The sequence below is a fragment of the Cygnus olor genome, chromosome 3 (genome assembly GCF_009769625.2).
Source record: "Cygnus olor isolate bCygOlo1 chromosome 3, bCygOlo1.pri.v2, whole genome shotgun sequence".
Classification (NCBI taxonomy): Eukaryota; Metazoa; Chordata; class Aves; order Anseriformes; family Anatidae; genus Cygnus; species Cygnus olor.
The window spans coordinates 28,073,884-28,093,961 of NC_049171.1; the positions used below are offsets into that span (position 1 = coordinate 28,073,884).

A 20,078-nucleotide genomic window follows, 5' to 3' on the forward strand; every position below is an offset into this window, starting at 1 on the left:
TGGGAAAGCACCTTGAAACATCCTTGTTGACCATGACAGACTGTGATCAAAGAACACCTGCACCCACTCTAGCTGCTGATACAGTATTTGTAGGTTACTGATTTTCTAAATAGATCCCAGGAACTGTAGGAGAATGAGTCCCATGCCCGTCTATACCTCTGGAAAAAAAAGGATCAGGCTGAACCTGCTGAAGAGGTGGCAAGTAAGCAACATGCTGGAATAAACTGGTCAAAACACTATGCCTCTTTATGGAAAAATAATTAAACGTGCCTAGAACTTCTCTGAACTTTCTGATACTCAAACTGGCTAGACCAGAATGGCCTGTGTCTGCACTAATGACAACTCTTTCTCTCCAAAGCACAGTTGTTGCTTCCAAACTGCCTCGAGGGAATTGCCTCTGTTCTGCACTAATTCCTAAGAAGTGCCCAAGAACTGCTTGGAGAAGTCCGAGCTGATCCAGCATGAACCAGGGACCAGGTTAATGATCTAGCAGTACAGATGACTGAGCTTCATTACTCTAGAAGATTTAGCAACAGACACCACCTGTGGCACTAACCTGATAGAACTCATGAATTAACAAGAATTAACAGGAGGAGAAAACAGTGCTTTCAAGAACTTACTGCAAAAGCACATTAATTGGTCTGCAGAGCTGTATGTATCAGCAGCAGAAAACAGATTGATGCTCCAGAAAGGAAGCTCCTGAGAAGGAGCTGTTGTTCAGCAGAGTGCTGCTTGGAAGGGCAAACTCAGGTCTGTGAGCATGGAAACTATTTTCTTTTGTCTGCTCCTATTGCAAGGCAATGGGTTTGCCGAGTGCTGAGGGGAAAGGCCGAGGAGGGAGACAAGGGCATCCCTATTTACAAACAGACAAAATTGCACAAGAAGTGCCTGGACTTACATAAGCAGTTTGTCCTTCTGGTGCAAACAATCCAGCTAGACCACAAATACCAGATGAGTGCTCAGGTGAAAAGCAGTTGCAAGTCATTGTTCTGAGAAAATGCTCTGAAAAGGAGAGCCCAAGGCCGTGACATCACCCACAGACATCTGCAAACCAAGCCTGGATGCTGGTGAGTCACATCATGCATAAAGCAGCTGCATTTGAGAAGCCCTTCACAACCAAGGCCAATAAAGTTTATTGTTGTTAATTTACAATTAACTCAGATTAAATTGACGTAATTGGGAGAATCTGACTCATAGACTTTTTATAAGTCTATTTTTAAAACCTTATCTATTAAATAAATACATTTTCTGTTTCCAAAATGACATAATTCATCATTACCTGTCTTTAAAAGAACCAGTGCTGCTTTTCACCCAGTGAAGGAGCCAGACCCTTGGTTTATTACTAGTTGTTCTGTGTCTGGGCTGAGAAACTAATCACTACCCTTAAATTCTGCCCCAAATGGTCTTTAATGCAAACTAATGGAGAAGGTATGATTTAATATACGTATATATTTGTGTCTCAGATGTATTGTCGCACAACTGAGGACACCGAGTCAGATCCTGCCTTACGCCACAGCTGGGTTTATGTATAAGGGAGACCAGCATTTGGTCCCCTCCCTTGTGCTGGGCAGCCCTCTTTGTCTTCCTATAACAGCACCAGCTCCAATTCTAATCCCTTGGGTTGCAGGATAAGCCCCACACCACTTGTTCTGTGTCACGGGGAGCTGCTGCAGGGCTGCAGCCGTATGACAGCCGAATATGGCTGTGCAGCAGGTGGCAGGATCAGGACCACTCTCAGCTGTACGAAGAAGGAGTCGCTAGGCAACAAAAGTAGCTATGGTTACCTGTATCCGAAACGAACCACGGATTTCTGTGATTAGTCATTCAGCTGGAAAAACCTGGAAAAAACACCTCTTTTTTTTTCCTTGATGAATGTATCAAAATATAACACTGCCTCTGCATAAATATTGTTGCAATGACAAGACACAATTAAATAGATCTTACTTTACAGGCACTTGCTTGCTCCGCCTAGGATTTTATGCAAGATGTGGGCCATTTGCTTTCAGACATTTGGGGCTGCAGCTTTAGTGACAAGACCAGACCTTTGACCAGGGATCAAGTGCTTTTAAACTCTACATTAGGGAAATATCCTGGAGAAGCTACAGGAGAAGCAGCAGATTTCCTTTGCCCGGTGAGACTGGCTATTCCTTCCCCAGGAAGCTGTCACTGGAGTTCATTTGGTACGTGAGCTTGTTTGCTGATTAATATCAATAGGTGCCAGCAATCATGTGCCCACACTAATGCTCTCATGCGTATCATCTTACACACACTGGAGATTTCCATGAGGCAAAGGCAGCTCAGAGAAAGCAGCGTCCCAGAGGCCTGAGCCCAGCCTTGGCAGCAGGGACAAGGAGCAGCCGGGGTCACCGGCACCTTCCCTCCAGCAACCGCAGGAGCACGGTGCTGTGGAGTACACATCTTCATGACCTTAACAGAGCCAGAAAAACTCCCAGACCCAGCAGTCCCTGGCCGCTACACCCTTGAGCAAAATTCCTTCCCAAGTCCAAAGCTGGCAATCCATTTAACCCCGTCTGCACTTAGGTGTCTGGCTGTACACACCATGTGAGGTGATGGGAGTAGCAGTCTCTTTCCTGCCTCTTCTTTCACCTGGAGTTAAATGGTCGAGTCAATGAAATCAATCTGCAGTTAGCACGGACATTCACAGGAGCATATATTTTTCCTTGCACAAGTGTATTCAGAGTGATTCTCTCAGCCATTCCTTACAGGGACTTGTAAACAAATTATTGATTCTTGGGTGTTTGGGGGATGTTAATTAGAATTTGAGTTTACAGCAACAGCTCTCCTTACTTCATCAGAAGAGAATGAAACTAAGGAGCTCAGCTGGTAATAACAAAGTAGTATTTCTTATAATCTGTAATATGTTTGCTACTTTAAATATAAATGTAAAGCAATAATCAAATGAATTAATGATAATACACATGCTATATATAACCTACCTTACTTTGATTAAACTAGTTTACTTTGTTTACCATTGGAATGAGGAAGTCCCTGCAACTTACTTTAATCTACTTATTCAACTCCTTTATTAAAATCATGCTTTTCAGCTGTGATCACTAAGCCAAATAATACATGGTGTAAGCAAAAAGCTTATGAAAATCTGTATAAACTATTTTGATCGGTCTTATCCAAAAAAATGAATTGGGCTTCAAACAATGGGTCTTTTTTTTCTATGAAGCCTGTCAGGAAATCCCACTGCAAATATTTTTAAGCTTTAGTGGTAGCTACTGAGGCTTCCACTTCTATGCTAGAAGCATTAAACTTTATTTACCTAGTGTCATAGAAAAAGAGAGGAGAAAGCAGAAAAAAAGAAATTGTCCAACTCGGTAGTACATTTGCAATAGTGACGCTATCATAAACTGCACTTTGATCAATTTTGTGATTGAGCTGCAGTGATATTAGCTTCCTTGGAAATAAGCTTTTGGGAAGAGCTTCATAATTTCATAGATTTTGCTTCATGAAGCCTAAATGTATATGCACATCTCTACAGTTTCCTTGCCAGCGCTCTCTCACATGGTTACACAGTTAGCAGAGATGCTGATAGAGCTGTCAAGAAAAAGCTTTGTTTCTCAATCCGAGTAGTGAAGAACAGAGGGAAGAAACATAAAAGTTTGGGCCCCAGCAATGATATTTTTGTTGGAAGTGCTGAATCAAGGAAAGAGAAAAGTCTTGGACTAGATAATTAGAAGTAATATACCTTTTACTGAGGTGACAACCAGCTCGAAACAACACAGAGAAAGACTGGAACAAGACGCACTGTAATGGTGCTTATTATCAAAACCGATTCGATTAACAAGTGGGCCGCGAATCTCATAACAAATTGATTTTCACATGACTGCCCAGACTTTCTCTTTTAGACTGGCTCAGAAATGCCTTGGCCTTTCTCACAGTGCTACTACATTTCTTCCAAACCCAGCCAAAAACTGAGGCACTGCAGACTGCAAGAATGAAGGAATAAATTATTTACTCAGTAAAACAAAATCTCTCCCTGAACATTGAAGCTAATAAAGCTTGGTTTCCTATAAATTTGTGCCTTGTACTTGATAGACTTTGGCCAGGTGTAAGCACTAGAAACACTATTTTTCACAAACTGTGATGTCTGAATGAAGTTTTTCATTCTAGGTTCCAAGTTTCTTTTTCATGTCTATTCTAATAGTGTATAAATTTCTACAGCAGACTTTAATTAATAGGATTTCTCCCCTCTAAGTGTTCATTTATTTGCAGAAAACTTTTTTTTTTTTTTTTTCTCTGTCCTCAGTCATTTTGTCAAATGAGGTAAGAATCAGACAGGAGTTTCAAGTTATCAGAGAGTATTCAGGAAATCATATATGCATAAGTAAGCTTAGCACATACTATTGCCTAAGTCTCATTTATTTCTGTCTAACAAACAAACAACAACCAAAAGAGAGAGAGAGAGAGAGAGAGAGGGAGAGAGAGAGAGGGAGAGAGAGAGAGGGAGAGAGAGAGAGAACTCCAAGATTGATTTGACTGCATTAAACCAATGCTTGAAGACACACAAACCTGCATCTGTGTTGTAAAAGATTCACATCCAGATTTAAAATGTAAGGGTTCTTGGATCTTGGGACCTGGAACAGCTCTTAGGACTCTAAAAAATTATTTAAAACTCTCTTTGACATTGTGCCATTATCACCTGGGAAGTTTTTGAAGATAGATTCTTGGTTCCGATCTACCTGTGGCTGTTATTAATCTTTTTGTATCTAAACAATCTCCAAAGGGACAAAAAGCTACTTTCTCCCATTTTCTCTTCATTATTAATCAGTCTGCTGAAGTGTTGGAGCTGGCTGTGAATGTTAAGAAGGAGCACATTTTAGCTTGCTAATGAAGTCAAACACAACATAAGTATTTTTGCAAAACCTTAAGATATATGACTAGCTTTAGAAGAATATTCTGAGGTGATAAAACCAGTTCTTTATATAAAGGGGTGCTGAGCCTTACTAAAGGGGAGCACTTTTGTTGTTGCTGTTCTGTCTTGTTTTTATGTCTTTTGTAAGACACTGCAACATTTATTTTTGAATTCATGGAAGTGCACAGCTAGAGCATACCGTTCACAACAGTATCTAGTACAAGTGTTTGTACATTTCAACCTGCATTAAATGGACCATATCTCACCATTACTGAGCTTGTGGCTGAGCAGAAAATAGATTTCTCCCCCAAGAGAATGTCTGTGATTGTCTGTTAGTTTTGATTTTTTCTTAATAATTTATTTCACCGTTTAATATCTTTCAATTTAATAGGCTCATATCTGTAATAAACTGCATCTGTTTTCACAACATTTTCCCTATAGGTTTAAATGAAGTCTATCAATATTACACACAGACTGTGAAATAAGGCAGTTCATGGAAAGATTCAAGTGGACTAAAGTCATGCTGGCTGTAATCTACCCGACCTCCTTACAGTCTGGATTTGGGGTCTGATAGTTCCCGGACTGGAACTGACATCTCACCCTGCTGAGATATCCTCAGCTGCAACTGTTGCAGCTGCTGGGCTGGAAGAAGACCCTCAGATCCTTGTCTGTACCCAATTTGTCCATGTTCAGTGCCTTACAAGAGTGCACTAACGTGAGACGGCAAACAAGAGGGAATGTGTCTACAGCCCTTTTGAGAGTGTTTTCTTCACTCTGTTTCCTGTCTGAGTTCTGCTTGTGCACTACCCATTAAGATACATGGGATATAAAGCACAAACAGTACTAGAAACAGACATTTCCCCATTCCCTATTCATAGAATTTTAGAATAATTTGGGTTGGAAAAGACCTCTAAGATCCTCAAGCCCAACTATTAACCTAGTACTACCAAGTCTACCACTAAACTATGTCACTAAGCTCCACATCTACACATCTTTGGAATACCTGCAGGGATGGTAACCTAACCACTTCCCTGGGCAGCCTCTTCCAATGCTTGACCACCCTATCCGTGAAGAAATTTTTCCTAATATCCAACCTAAATCTCCCCTGGTGCAACTTGAGGCCATTTCCTCTTGTCCTATGGCTTGTTGCTTGGGAGAAGAGACCAACCCCCACCCTGCTACAACCTCCTTTGAGATAATTGTACAGACAGATGAGGCCTCCCTTGAGACGCCTTTTCTGTAGGCTAAATAACCCCAGTTCCCTCAGTTCCCTCAACCGCTCCTCATAAGACTTGTTCTATAGACCCTTCACCAGCTTCATTGCCCTTCTTTGGACATGCTCCAGCACCTCAAAGTCCTTCCTGTAGTGAGGAGCCCAAAACTGAACACAGTACTCGAGGTGCGGCCTCACCAGAGCCCAGTACAAAGGGACAATCACTTCCCTAGTCCTGCTGGCCATGTTATTTCTAATACAAGCCAGGATGCTGTTGGCCTTCTTGGCCATATGAGCACATTGTTGGCTCATATTCAACTGGCTATCAACCAATACCCTCAAATCCCTTCCTGCTGTGCAGCTTTCCAGACACTCTTCCACCAGCCTGTAGAACTGCAAGGGGTTGTTTTGCCCCAAGTGCAGGACCCTTCACTTGGTCTTGTTGAACTTCATATGGTTGGCTTCTGACCATTAATCCAGCCTGTCCAGATCCCTCTGTAAAACCTTCCTACCCTCAAGCCCGTTAATTTTTCTCTTCCTGGCTCCATGAATTTTCTGGTCTTTTCTGCTAAGTTGTCCAGCTTCATCCTCACTGGAGATATCCATAAGCCAGGTGCTTCCTACACTCTGAGGCAATTAGGTGAGAAGGGGCAATTTCAGCATATCCCAGAGCAAAGGTGATGGCTATGGTCCTGTATTTCCTGAACAAGTGCTCTATTCCCCCAGGCTACTGAGTAAAAGCAGGTATTTCTTTCAAAGGAAACTCAGAACAGGGAGACCCCAGGGGGATGTACGTGCCTGCTGTGAGTCCCTCAGTGACAGAGTTTCAGCCATTGAACAAAGAGTAGAATTGGTGACCAGGCTGTTCCCAGCATCCATCTTGATGAAAATACTTCTGAAATCTTGGGAAACGTCACTTTATCTTCAGAAGTCAAAAGCAGCTTTGCCTGACATAATGCAATGGAAAATTCCCAGATTGTTCTACTATAGGTGCAAAGTAACAACCACCCATCTAAGATATTTAGGAACAGTATGATACGGTAACAAATTGATCAAGCATTTTTTTCTGTCAATTGGAAAATATTCTATACCTCAAAACAACCCTTAATTAGACAACAGGAAAAAAGAAAAAAAGGAAAGGAAAGGAAAGGAAAGGAAATTATGTCTGCTTCATTACACGTTTGGCATTGATTGCAGATGTGTAACTTGTTCTTGGCCTTAATTTATGTAGGTGTCTGTCCTTAGCAGGAATATGTATGGCATCCTGTAAGAGCTCTGTCTGACTTAGCACTGATGTGATTTTTCCTTTCTCTATGAAATGCCAAACAAAACCAGTAACTGAGTCAAAGATAGACCCTTATGCTTGATAATTTTCCAAATTCACTCTATTTTAGCTAACTTTCTGAAATACTTTTTCTCTGTGCAATTCTCTTGGAGCTTTTAAAGTCACTAAAAACAATACAACTGCATCATCACAAGTACCATCTACCCCAAGGCAGCATATGCTGTCCTTGACATCTGTAGTAGCTCACAGTAAATTTTTGTATATCGTCTGTAAACAGAAAGTGCTAATGCAGCTTAACTGAAGGAAATATATTTAAAAGCTGATAAGTCAGATTGAATGTTCATTGGGATTTCAGTGAAACGTGAAAGATTTGATATTTGTGCTTATATATTATTCCTTGTAAACACAAGTAGCACACAACAGAGACAAGTAAATAGTCTAATTTTGTATATGTAATAGTAAATCTGATGTGTATTTATACTTATGAAATATTCAAATACGCAAAGAAAAAGGCGGGTTGGGGCAGGGGGGGGCGGGGAACAGTTCTCCCAACACAGCCATCTTAAATTAGAAGACAGACCTCCAGATTCAACTTCAGAGATGATATTGAGAAATCTGGAGGAAGAAGAATTGGCAGTTTAAATTTGTTTTAATCAAATTGCAAGATAATTATTGTTTAATATTCAACTTTGATATATCTTTTTTTTTTCTGCTTGACATGTCTTTTAAGCTTTAAGTATTCCAGAACTGTTCTCAATGAGAATCTGAAAGCATAGATTACTCATCACCACCTAATTTTCTAATTTCCACAAATAAGTACATTTTTATTCCTCTATATAGTCGTACCACATATGAAACAAACATAATAATAACACAAGCTGCTGAGTGCAAGAAAGCAAAAAGGTAGTATTACAATGCTGTCAAATTAGGCAACAACAAGCTTTCTTTTAGGTGATTGACAACATTTTCAGTCCCAGGTTGTCTGATCCTGGCTGTCTGTGGGAGGTTACTGACCCCACAACCGTTCTGTGTGAGGTTACTGATCCCACAACCCTTCTGTGGGAGGAATCCTATGAGCAATCCCTAATTTACTTCAGGCAAAGGTGTTTGGATTAGCACACAATCTTGTATCGTCATTATCATTGATTACCTCGTTGATCTTGCCTGAAAGTAGATTAGAAAATGAATGCACAAGCCTTTCAGCATCAGTGTCATAAAACACCAGATGGTACATCTGGAGACAGTAATGACATCAGCTGACACACATAGATTCAGAAGGGAAGTTTTCCTGTAGCCTGTGTGGTGCCATTTAGTTAATATACATTCCCCATCCAAAGAGTCAGAATTTTGTACAGAAAGAAGATTTATATTGGAATGGGTTTTCACTACTTTTCAGAAGTCAGTAAAGAAAATCTTGTTTTGCTAAACAATCTTCTACCTTTACCATAAGCTTTCTAGAGGTATTTTTCTTGTTTTATTAAGGCAAATAGAAGCTCATGTGGTCATATTCATAGGCTGCAACAGGACATGTAATATGGAGTTTCCCTTCCAGGAATTAAATGGTGCACGGTTGAGGTTATTGTTTTTCAAGACACCTGCACATGAACCCACATCCAGGCACAAAGAGACAGTGAACTTCAAAACCCCAGACAAACAACAGGGTATATAGCAGAACCAAGCAGTCAGCACTGTTGATGCAGAAACTGATTAGCAAAAAGCAAAACAGAAAGCTGAAGAAACATCATTGGTTCTGAAGGTCAAAGAAATCACTTCAGAGCAGCTTTCCCTCTCAGCCAGACCTGGATATTGAATTGCTCATAAACGCTTCTGTCATTGCAACGGACACATTGTTTTTCAACATATACTGAATACTCTGCAGCAAATCCTACTCATAGTTCATTTTGATTCCAAAAATTATTTTCTTTCACCTGGAAACGTGGGTTTTTTTGGTTGGTTTTTTGTTTGTTTGTTTGTTTTCCCTCTCATGTTTCAACATGAAAATATTAAGTTACGCAAAGCAAATAATTGAGGAGTTAATGATAAGTTGTGCTTAAGCATAGTGTGAGTAGAAAAAAATGCCTTTTTTTAATAGCTCTCTCTTCTTTCTTCTTTTTTTCTTTAACCAGCAGAAGATTGCTCTCTGCAGAGCTGTTTTATATTTTGCAATTCCAGCAAAAATTTCCCTTTAGACTTATGATTGTTAGCTACAAAGAGAGATGAAACACAGATATGTTGCATCACCAGACATGATTTCTTATCTTGCTATGTAACATTAATAATAACTATTATTATTTATGCCTTATAGGTGTTTCAGTTAAGCTCTATGTTGCAAGTGCTGTACAAGTATAAACCCCTTTTTCTACCCCAGTACAAGTTTCTGGGCACAATAAGCTTAGCTCAATGTACTCCCATAAATATAATGAGTAGTAGAAGAAAATGGAAAAGATGAAGGAAGTTAGAGTGCATATTAACAGAAGGCAGCAAAATACATCTGCACCATTTTGTTTTAATTCTTCAGTTGGAAATAACACCTAATTATCAGAAATCCCCTTTGGCTGTTTATCTCCACTAATACATCTGGAACACTGCTTCAGCTCAGCATAAAATTCAACCCACATAATTATTGTTTTATTTCTTTGTCATCAAATATTTTCTCGTAAACACAATTCCTGTCATGGAATTTAAAACAGATACGATTTTCTTAATTATCCTAGGATCTGACCTAGCTTTACCCAAAGTCACCTCTGCTTACTGGCTGAAGCATTGCCTTATAATAATGGGAAATACATACAGGTCTGTTATTTCTGAAGACAAGCAGCCACGGAACAGGAGATGTATGGCAGATATTCTGCTTTTCTGAGATGAACTAGGAACAATGGTGTCTCTGGTTGAGAAAGTCTCTCTTAAGTCCACATATCTGTGAATTTTGGAGGCAAAATATATATTAGTCAATAAATAACTAACATGTAAGGAAATACTTTCTTAAATATAAACAATATTTAAAGTATTTAATTAATACTAAATATAAAATAAAACTAATTAAATATAAATATAAAATATAATGTGTAGCTTAAGTATCTGGCCACCACAGAAACTTCTGCTAGATACCCTAATTTTGCAAATAGACTATAGAAAGAAGTGGGAATATAGACTATGACATTCCTCCCAAAATGTTAAAAAGATGATTTCAGAAGTCAGCCAAGAAGAATCACAAAAATAAAAGGCGGCGGGGGGATGGGTTGGGGCAAGGCTGGTTTCTGTTTTGGAGATTTGGTGCCTCTCCCATCCGTGTAGTTAAGTTCCCCTACCCCCTGGAGATTAAAGGCAGACTCACCTGTGAAGGCTTTGTTTTCAAAGCTACGCCTTGAAGAATTTGTCAGTGAGCACTGTGCTTATTTAAAACACAAAGGTTGAGGACACAGATCTGCCCTTTAAACTTTAAACATGAACATCAGTTTGATATCACATCTCCTTTAGCAAGGTGGATATGCAACCTCAGCACTCTGTGCTGCTGAGGAAATTTAAGCACACATAACTTTTGACTACCTTACACAACAGACAAGAGATTAATTGAATAAAAATGGCACGGTTCAGTATTTTTGCTGGAAATTTCATTCTACAGAGAACATAAAAGTCATTTGACCACACAATAAAAAGCAAGAGGAAACACGACAAAGTAGGCAAAAGTACTTTCTTGGGTAAACAAAGGAGTAGAGTTCTAAACACTGGTACTTCTCCATAGGGGTTTATATATTATATCTATGATGCTCTAATATCAACAGCCAGTACAGAAACTTTTCAAAATCCAGGGTCCTGTTCTCCAGGTGTGTGCCCTAATTACAGTGCTATAGGGTGAAGGTCTCTCTTGTGCTTTGTATTCACAGCCCAGTAAAATGGTCTTCTCTCCTTCTCCAAATGCTTTATTTCCACGAAGGACATGAGCAGAATGACTTGTTGCTCATGCCACTGTCCACACTTGACTGAGAGTGGGCTGCAGCAGAATAGATAGAAACTATATTTTTCTGTGATAAGCACAACTTTTCTACGTCTAAAGAGCACCAGTCTTTTAACAACTTATAGGGTAGTATTAATAATAAATGTCCTGAAATAAGAAATAATTATGATTATTTTTTTTGGCACTTCTACTTACTTTATGCTCTGGTGTTCCCATATGTGTAGGCATTACTCCCACACATCATCCACAAGGTAAATAGGTCTGATATACCCACATCAGCTGTATCTGATTGAAGGACAGACAGTAAGGGAGCTTACTGCATCATTCCTCACAGGAAAAGGAAAATCCCAGACAAAAGCGAATCTTATGATGCTGGGCCCTAAAAACCTCAGGCTCTGTTATAGTTACTTTTGGCAGCAGGAGGATCGAATACAGTTTAAAACTTGGGAATGGACAAGAGTCCAGTGAGTAAATAAAAGGAGTAGCTCTACAGTCGAGGCCAGCACAATCATGGATATCAGATGACATTAAGGGAACCAGGAAACCCAAAAGCTAGCTTGTGTACTCCAGAAATACCAGTAACCAGAACAAGGGCAAAAGTTACTCAGTTTTAGATTCAAATTACTGCAGATAGAGATTTGCCAAGCTACTTGGACATGTCCAGAAATACCAGTAACCAGAACAAGGGCAAAAGTTACTCAGTTTTAGATTCAAATTACTGCAGATAGAGATTTGCCAAGCTACTTGGACATGTAATTGGGTTAGAAAGTATTCCTCTGTATAAACTTCGGGGATTCTGTGTGCTTTTCAGAGTGAAAAATATAAATGATTTCTTACAGGTCTCCGAAATTGTTCCCTGATGAGAATCAAGGTTGGTTTTTATTTTGTTTTGTTTTGTTTTGTTTTATTTTATTTTATTTTATTTTATTCTGTTTTGCTTCTGAACACAGTATGCATACCTACATCCTGCCTATACAAAGGCTGTTGAAGTCAGTCTGTCAGGCTGTGCTAAATGAGAGGCAAACACAACTCTGTGGTACATGGCTGTGGACTTAAATGAGAATGGGTTGTTTCAAGGGAAGAACATTTCATGGCTGAGTTCTTTTATATGAGCTAATCTTTTCAGAAATGGCACTGAAAGTCAAGAAATGAAACCAAATTAGTATTTCTTGGTCTAGATTTTCACAAAGAAATAACCCTACTTTATAATCCAAGTGCAAATAATACAAGGGGTAGCTGCAAGAACCAATAATTGCTTCTAATAGGAAGATGAGATGGTATTCTAAATGACACATTTTACACAAGAGCTCAGCAATCTGCATTTGATACACCATGAAGCACACACTTCGAGCAAATTGTGTTGTTTTCTAGTGCTTCTTTAGCCTTTTTTTTTTTTTTATAATTTCTTTACCCTCATTTCAGGAAGATTCATATGTACACGTGGTGTTTAATAACATAGATTCTTTAGTTTTTCATGAGGCTGTATTGTTCTTCACAAATACTCAAAGGACTACTGATTAAAAAAATCAAAAAGCTGTGAATCCTGAAAGTTTAATAACTTTTACTATGAATTCTGGTTCAATTCAAGTTTAGTGAAAGCATAAAATATCCCCTCTCACTATGAAGTAGTGTGTACTTTGTAATTAAGTCTATGTTCCAACCAAGCAGCTGAAACAATACCTTGTGACTGTGAACTCTACAGGCTCTCATCTATACTGATATGAAAAAGAAGGTTCTGCATGTATAGCCCAGAACCACTTTCAGAAGTAGGAATGGGCAGAATTAGGAATTACCTCAAATATTGGATGAGTAGCAAACTAATAAGAAATCCTAAAGGTAATTTTCTGGTTACCAAACACGGAAACTAGAAAAATACGGAATACAGAGTCAAAGAAAGCACTTTAGCTGATGAATTATTTGTTGCCATTATTTGTGAAATATCTGAATATTAAATATGTTTAGATAAATGAGGATTACTACGGTAACAGAAAAAGATGGGGGGGGGGGGGGGGGAAGCAAATGATGTACCAAATGAACTTTTATTTTCTTATTCTAATCTCAAAATTCACTGTTGACTTGAAGTCAACAATTCTGCTCTATTCCTATAATGAATTTCTATCTTGCATAAAAATCTCGAATCATGTGTATAATAAATATGTCCAAATTTAGGTGCATAACTGAAGTCCAGGAGGCAAAACACAAGTATAATGAGGCTCCAGGGGTTCAATATTGTTAATGAAGGATAAAATACCTGGACTTGTTTATGTTTCTTTTATGTTGGAACAGTAGATTAAGAAGTAGTGCAGATTTATTACATATTTCTATTCAGATGTATTTTCTTCTACAGGTCATATCAAATTTTCAGCCACCTGAAACCCTCATTTTTTATTTGTGTATATTTAGTGGACTACACCTTTAAGAACATAACAGTTACAGATATTTAAAATTCTTCTAAGTTGTCATCCTTTATGAAGCAATCTCATGTTCTCATTCCCCATCTTGAGCTTGGGTTTTTTACCCAAGCATGAAGATTTCTACCCATAATCAACTGATATTTGACAGACACCATGGGCCATATTCTAAAATCTTTTCCAAGACAAAGAAAATTCAATTTCCATGATGACTTGAAAGGTAGGTCATAGTGAATTTTGTATATTGTTCAGAGATTAAATTCTGTCTTGTTTCCAATTAAGAATGGCTACAAGCCAGCAAAATTGCAGAGAGAAATACTAGAAGGTTTGGCAAGAATTGTATCTGTCTCTGATTAAATTTAGGTATTCCTTGACTTGTCAAGTTTCACACATTGAAGCTGAGATACACTCCAAAGTTAAGACTACATACATTTACATTTTGTGACATCTCTGCTGCTTCTTTATCCCGTGATCCCATATGGATCACCATTATCACAGTATAGTAGTATGTCTAGCTTATATGCTTAAGGAGCAAAAAAGAGGCCAGAAGAGAGCTACAGAATAACAAAATGTCTCTGCTGGGGAAACAATACCTTGCGGGGCCAAGTCTATAAAATACATAAAATTTAGTCATGGTATCCCAAAAATAATAAAGATAAAAACAGTAAAATTTTCCTGTTTTTCTTCCCATGGAAGATTCTCATTCCAGACTAGCTTCCCACCAGTTTGTTGAGCTCTTCTGTAGGGTATCTTTTGACAAAGCTATCCAATCATAGGAAGCTATTTTTGTCTGCACAACTGTATTAGTGAAGACCGGCAGTGGAACACGACATAATTTATATCTCTGGCTACAGTGATATCCAAGTCTTCTAGATTGGTAGCTACTGTGGATCTCTACATAACAGCTACCTGAAATCCTGATTTTCAAAACTAAAGCTTCCAGCTTTTTTCCTCCTGTGTCCATCACCAGCACAGGGTTTGGAATATTACTTAGCTCACTGTCCTCCACTGGAAACACAGAAAAGTGGTAAACTGAAAACTGGAGAGAATCAAAAAGCAGCTTTCTGCTGCTCCCCTGAGCTTTTCTTCATGGTGGATTAGACACCGATAGGTGTCAATTCTAGACATTTTTGCATCATAAACATGGCTAAATCCTAACCCCTAATTGAAAACTGTAAATTATTTCTATCCTATCATCAAACTCAAAAGCAATAATTACCTTAAGGAATTAATATTTGAAACTCTTTCTTGAATTAGTTAAATTTAGATTTTCAATAAGCTTTTGAAAATATTCTTTGACAAAGCTCTTTTAAAAGAATTGAACATTAAGTCTCTCAGGTATAAGTGTTTAAGCATGTGACATTATTATATATATAACATATACGTCATGTATATATGTGATATTTTATATATAGTATAAAAATTTTCCTAAGTGAACTTGTGAAGAGGTAAATAGTGAAACAAAAAAAAAATCTTCAAATAGTACAAAATTAATTACAATAGTCAGCACAGGAGCTGACAAGAAAAAGTAGCGGAATAGTCTTATGGTACAGCATACATGTTTGATAGAATGGTAAATAAAACTCATCCTTCATGAATGCAAATCTATACATACCGTGAATGGAAATAAACCATAATTTGTGGAACATAAGATTAAATATTAAGTGACCATCAGGAAGGCAGTACTGGAAGTAAAATTTATAGTAAGTTCTCTGAACTTACTATAAGTAAGTTAGTAATTTATAGTAATTTATAGTTAGTAATTTATAGTAAGTTCTCTGTTTTCTGGTACAAAAAAAAGACAGGGATCTCCTGGAAAGAGTCCAGCAGAGGGCCACAAAGATTGTATGGGGCCTGGAGCATCTTCCCTATGAGGAAAAGACTGAGAGACCTGGGTTTGTTCAGCCTTGAGAAGAGAAGACCGAGAGGCGATCTTATTAATGTTTACAAATATCTTAAGTGTGTGAGACAGAGGGATTTGGCCAACCTCTTTTCAGTGGTTTGTGGGGACAGGACAAGGGGCAATGGCCACAAAATGGAGCACAGGACGTTCTGCACCAACATGCAAAAGAACTTCTTCACAGTGAGGGTGACGGAGCACTGGAACAGGCTGCCCAGGGAGGCTGTGGAGTCTCCTTCTCTGGAGATATTCAAGGCCCGTCTGGACACCTACCTGGGCAACCTGCTCTAGGGAACCTGCTTTGGCAAGAGGGTTGGACCCAATGATCTCTTGAGGTCCTTTCCAACCCCTACAATTCTGTGATTCTGTGAAAACATTTTTTTCAATGTTCAGGAGATCACAACAGAAAATAGAATAGGATTATGAAAACAGTAAAGAATCAAATGGAAATAAGACACTCCGATTCTATCCAAAAAGAACACAGTAAAATGGGTTTAAAAAAAAATCACGGGGATTTGGAATGTTTTCATTTGAGGATTAAATAAACTAATAATCTTTAGTATGGAAAAGAGATAAATATGGGGAAATTGGAGAGAAATATGCAGGATATGTGATACACATTGAAAGGGTGAGTAGGGAATAACTATTCACTCTTTCCCACAACATAAAAACAGTGCAGAAAAAAATGAAATTACCAGGCAACAGCTTTAAAACAAATAGAAGGAAGTATTTTTCTTGTGACACATAATCACATTGTAGCACTCATTGCCATAGGATGTTGTGGATGCCAAGAGTATAAATGGGCCTAAAAAGCAATTAGACAAAATTTATGTAAGAATTCGTGGAAGATCTTTGTTCTGAAAGTCCCTGAGTCTCAGATTACTGAAAGCTATAAAGGTATTACCAGGGAAAAAATCATTCTGTGTTCACCTTGTTTTGTCATCTTTCCTAAAGTTTGTGCCTGATGGCTCTTGTCCTGACACTGGGCACCACTGAAAAGAGCCTGGCTTCAGCCTCTTTGAACCCTCCCTTCAGATACTTATGGACACTGATAAGATCCACCTTCTTCTCCATCACCTTCCTCTTCTCCAGGCTGAACAGCTCCAAATCCCTCAACCTCTCTTCATAGGAGGGGTGCTCCAGTCCCTTCAGCAACTAGGTGGCCCTACGTTAGACTCATTCCAGTTTGTCTAGGTCTCTCTTGTACTGCAGGTCCCTGAACACCCCACAGACAGCTTCACCAATGTTGAGTAGAGGGGAAGGATAACCTATCTTCACCTGCTGGTGATACTTTGTGGAGAGACTTTTTACTCAGGCCTGTAGTGATAGGTCAAGAGGTAGTGGCTTTAAACTGAAAGAAGGTGGGTTTAGACTAGATATTAGGAAGAAATTTTTTCCTATGGGGTTGGTGAGGCACTAGCACAGGTTGCTCAGAGAAGCTGTGAATGCCCCATCCCTGGAAATGTTCAAGGCCAGGTTGGATGGGGCTTTGAGCAACCTGGCCTAGTGGGAGGTGTTCCTGCCCATGGCAGGAGGGTTGGAACAAGATGATCTTTAAGGTCCCTTCCAACCCAAAACCATTCTGTGATTCTATGATTATAAAAGCTTGAATAGATGTTTGTTCTGATCCAGCAAAGTTGCTGTTATGTTTTGACAGCAGGATTCAACCAGATTCTTGTTGGAAATATGATCTTTACAGCTGTTCTGGAGTAAGCACATTTTAAAACAAAAGTCATGTCTGGACTTTGTATCAGTGGTTAGATAGCGGTTGCAAGATCATGATGATATTGCTGGTTTGATGCTGTCCCAGGTTTGGTAACGAGTAGAAGCTCTTGACAGCTGTTTTATTCTTATATGATGGGGTTAATGGGGTGAGTCCCAGAGATGAGATGTTGTATCATAAAAATACATTCACAATTAAAACTCCAAATGAAAACAACCTTTTTTCAATATACTGAAGCCTTCTTCGTTAGCAAGGTAGATTGATTGGGGTACAGCATAATGTTTGCAACTCTGTGCAAGGTCTTACAATGTGTTTCTGTAAATTCTTAGTAATGTAATTGCAGAATAATTTTCTGAAAATAAATGATACTGTCCAGGCTTATTCACTGCACATGCCATTTTTTAGGATTGTGGTTCTGGACAAATTTTAAGTAGTCTGGGAAATGAAAACTTCAGAGCTCGTTCCTCCTTTCGGAGTCCATAGAAGAGCTTCAGTCTGGAGAACAGCATGTGACAAGACAGGTGTTACTGTAGAGAGAATTGATGGAGCCAGTGTAAGTTGACTTTGCTACTTCCAGAGATGAGGCTGAGCTGGAGTTTGGCCCATTCATTTTTTATGTGTTTTCCTAATGGGTAAGGAGGCACTGTACTGTTCAATAGTCAAGGGAAGTTGGTGGGGTAAGCAGGCAAAGGACAGGACAGAAGCAGAGATCATTTCACATCTTTATTACTAATGCTTTAGTTTATGTAATACACCTCAAAGGTAGTGGAGGATTAAGAAATTGTTGAAAACTAATTATTAGTTCAGAAAAGACAATATTATTGAAGTTTCATGCTGATCATTTTTTTAATCTGTGCAGCACTTTTTCATTTCTCTGCTTGTTTTGCATATATTTCCTCATTGACTACTATGAGGAATTTGAATGCCATAATAATTATTTTGTGGAATATTCCTGTTTTTCATCAGTGCTATTAAACAATGTTGCTTGGAAGCCAGGCAGATTACTGGACATGTGGACTATGAGGCGTATCATGCTCTGCACAAACAATCACTAGTGTTTCAGATAGTACAGATTATAAACCAGATACTGAGAAGCAATTGGTTTTAAATGCCTGCCAAGGAAAGTGGTCGAACAATTCTGAACGGTTACAACACTGACAAAACCATAACCATGAAGTTCGACGAGAACAGAACAAATAATCCTGTTTTCTAATAATTTAGTATGTTTTAGGTGCTAGAAATATTGGGAATAGACAGTGTATTGATAGCTGCAAAATTCTAGCTGGTGTGAGACATGACTACACGGTTTCTGCCAGTTTGCTTTAGTCAGATTAACTCAAAGCATCATTGTAATTCCGGCACCAGATAGTTGTACCTCTGCCAACAATGCTAAGTCTTTACTTACTGCTGAAATAAGCCTGTCAAATCTGAGGTCCCGATGAATAGACTGCAGTGGGAGGATGGCAGGAATTGCTTGCGCAGGCATGGCACGGGGGACACATTTCACAGTGATCAGCATCTGAAAGACATCAGCGAGCAGCTAATTGTCTGTAAATTACTGTGTTTACCAGTTCAGCAGGGCAAATTCTAACCTAATGATATTTAAATTTAATGCCCCTGCTACACAATCAGACAGAACGTAAATTAATTCTTTTTAAATTACAGCTTTCTCACTACAAAAGCAAACAAATAAATGAGAAATAATAACGTTTTAATTCACTCTTTCAAAGTGAAGTTCATCATCTGTGGTGTTTACGCTTTGATAGATTGCTCAGGTGTAGATTCACTCATGTGCCACCAATGCTGCAACCAAACTGAAGAGCACTCTGATTTAGCTTGAACCTTGAGAGGTTTTCTCACTTCTTTTTTTTTCACTCCAGATGTGCATTTCTGCCCTTAAATGAAATAACTGTTAACTTAGCCCAAAGTGGCAAAATCAGCATACCCCCAAACGTTTTCATCATATTTGTCTAATTCATTTCTTTTTCTGGTTTTGGTTTTAGTTGTGACTTAGACATGAAGTGCATCTGCAAAAGGAAGGGATAAGTTCTCTTCTTCAAATTTTTGGAATGTTGATAAAGCTGTGAAATTGGAAATGATTTGTTTGCATCCTATTTGTTTTTCTCTGTCTAAGGGTATGAACACATCACTTTTTATCATGTTCCTGCCTTGAATCTTCCCTTTTGCTCCAAAATGAACTGGTTTGTCAGTCTATTTCAATTCTACTGTGTCTTATACACCTTCAGAGGCACACAAATAAACGGTTTAATCCTTCAAATATCATGAAAGCTTTTCTATTTGTTCTTGTGTTATGCTTTATTGCCTTCACCATGTGATATTTCTTCATTCAAACTCTTTGGAACCATGTTTCTTTCACAATTCAGAGGCAAAACGGTAATGCAACCACCTTTCCTCTCATTTTTTCCTGCTAGGTTATCAACACCGAGGTGTTTGCAATCACAATCTATTGGCAACGTGTCTTGTAAGAATTTTTGAGACTTGAAATACGTCACTGCCAAGGCAGGACTGCACTATACATTTTGATGAATTGGTAATCAATTAACTATAATAAATGTAATCATAAATTCTGATTAGCTGGTAAATAGAGTGAGACATAGCTGCAAATTGATGCATTTGAGATTTTGATACATCCACCTAGAGCAGTTCCTTTCAAAATGAGCTCTTTGTCTAGGCGCAACTAGATCAGCC

General features: G+C 38.6%; 1 long non-coding RNA gene across 1 annotated transcript; it reads right to left on the reverse strand.

Annotated features, from left to right (window-relative positions):
• Window positions 1-1,285: 1,285 nt before the first annotated feature.
• Window positions 1,286-18,851, reverse strand: LOC121068531. The gene is made up of 3 exons (XR_005818937.1): window positions 18,775-18,851; window positions 10,172-10,297; window positions 1,286-2,607 (listed from the first exon to the last, which is right to left on the reverse strand). It is a non-coding gene; the product is annotated as an uncharacterized LOC121068531 (long non-coding RNA).
• Between the last annotated feature and the right edge of the window lie 1,227 nt (window positions 18,852-20,078).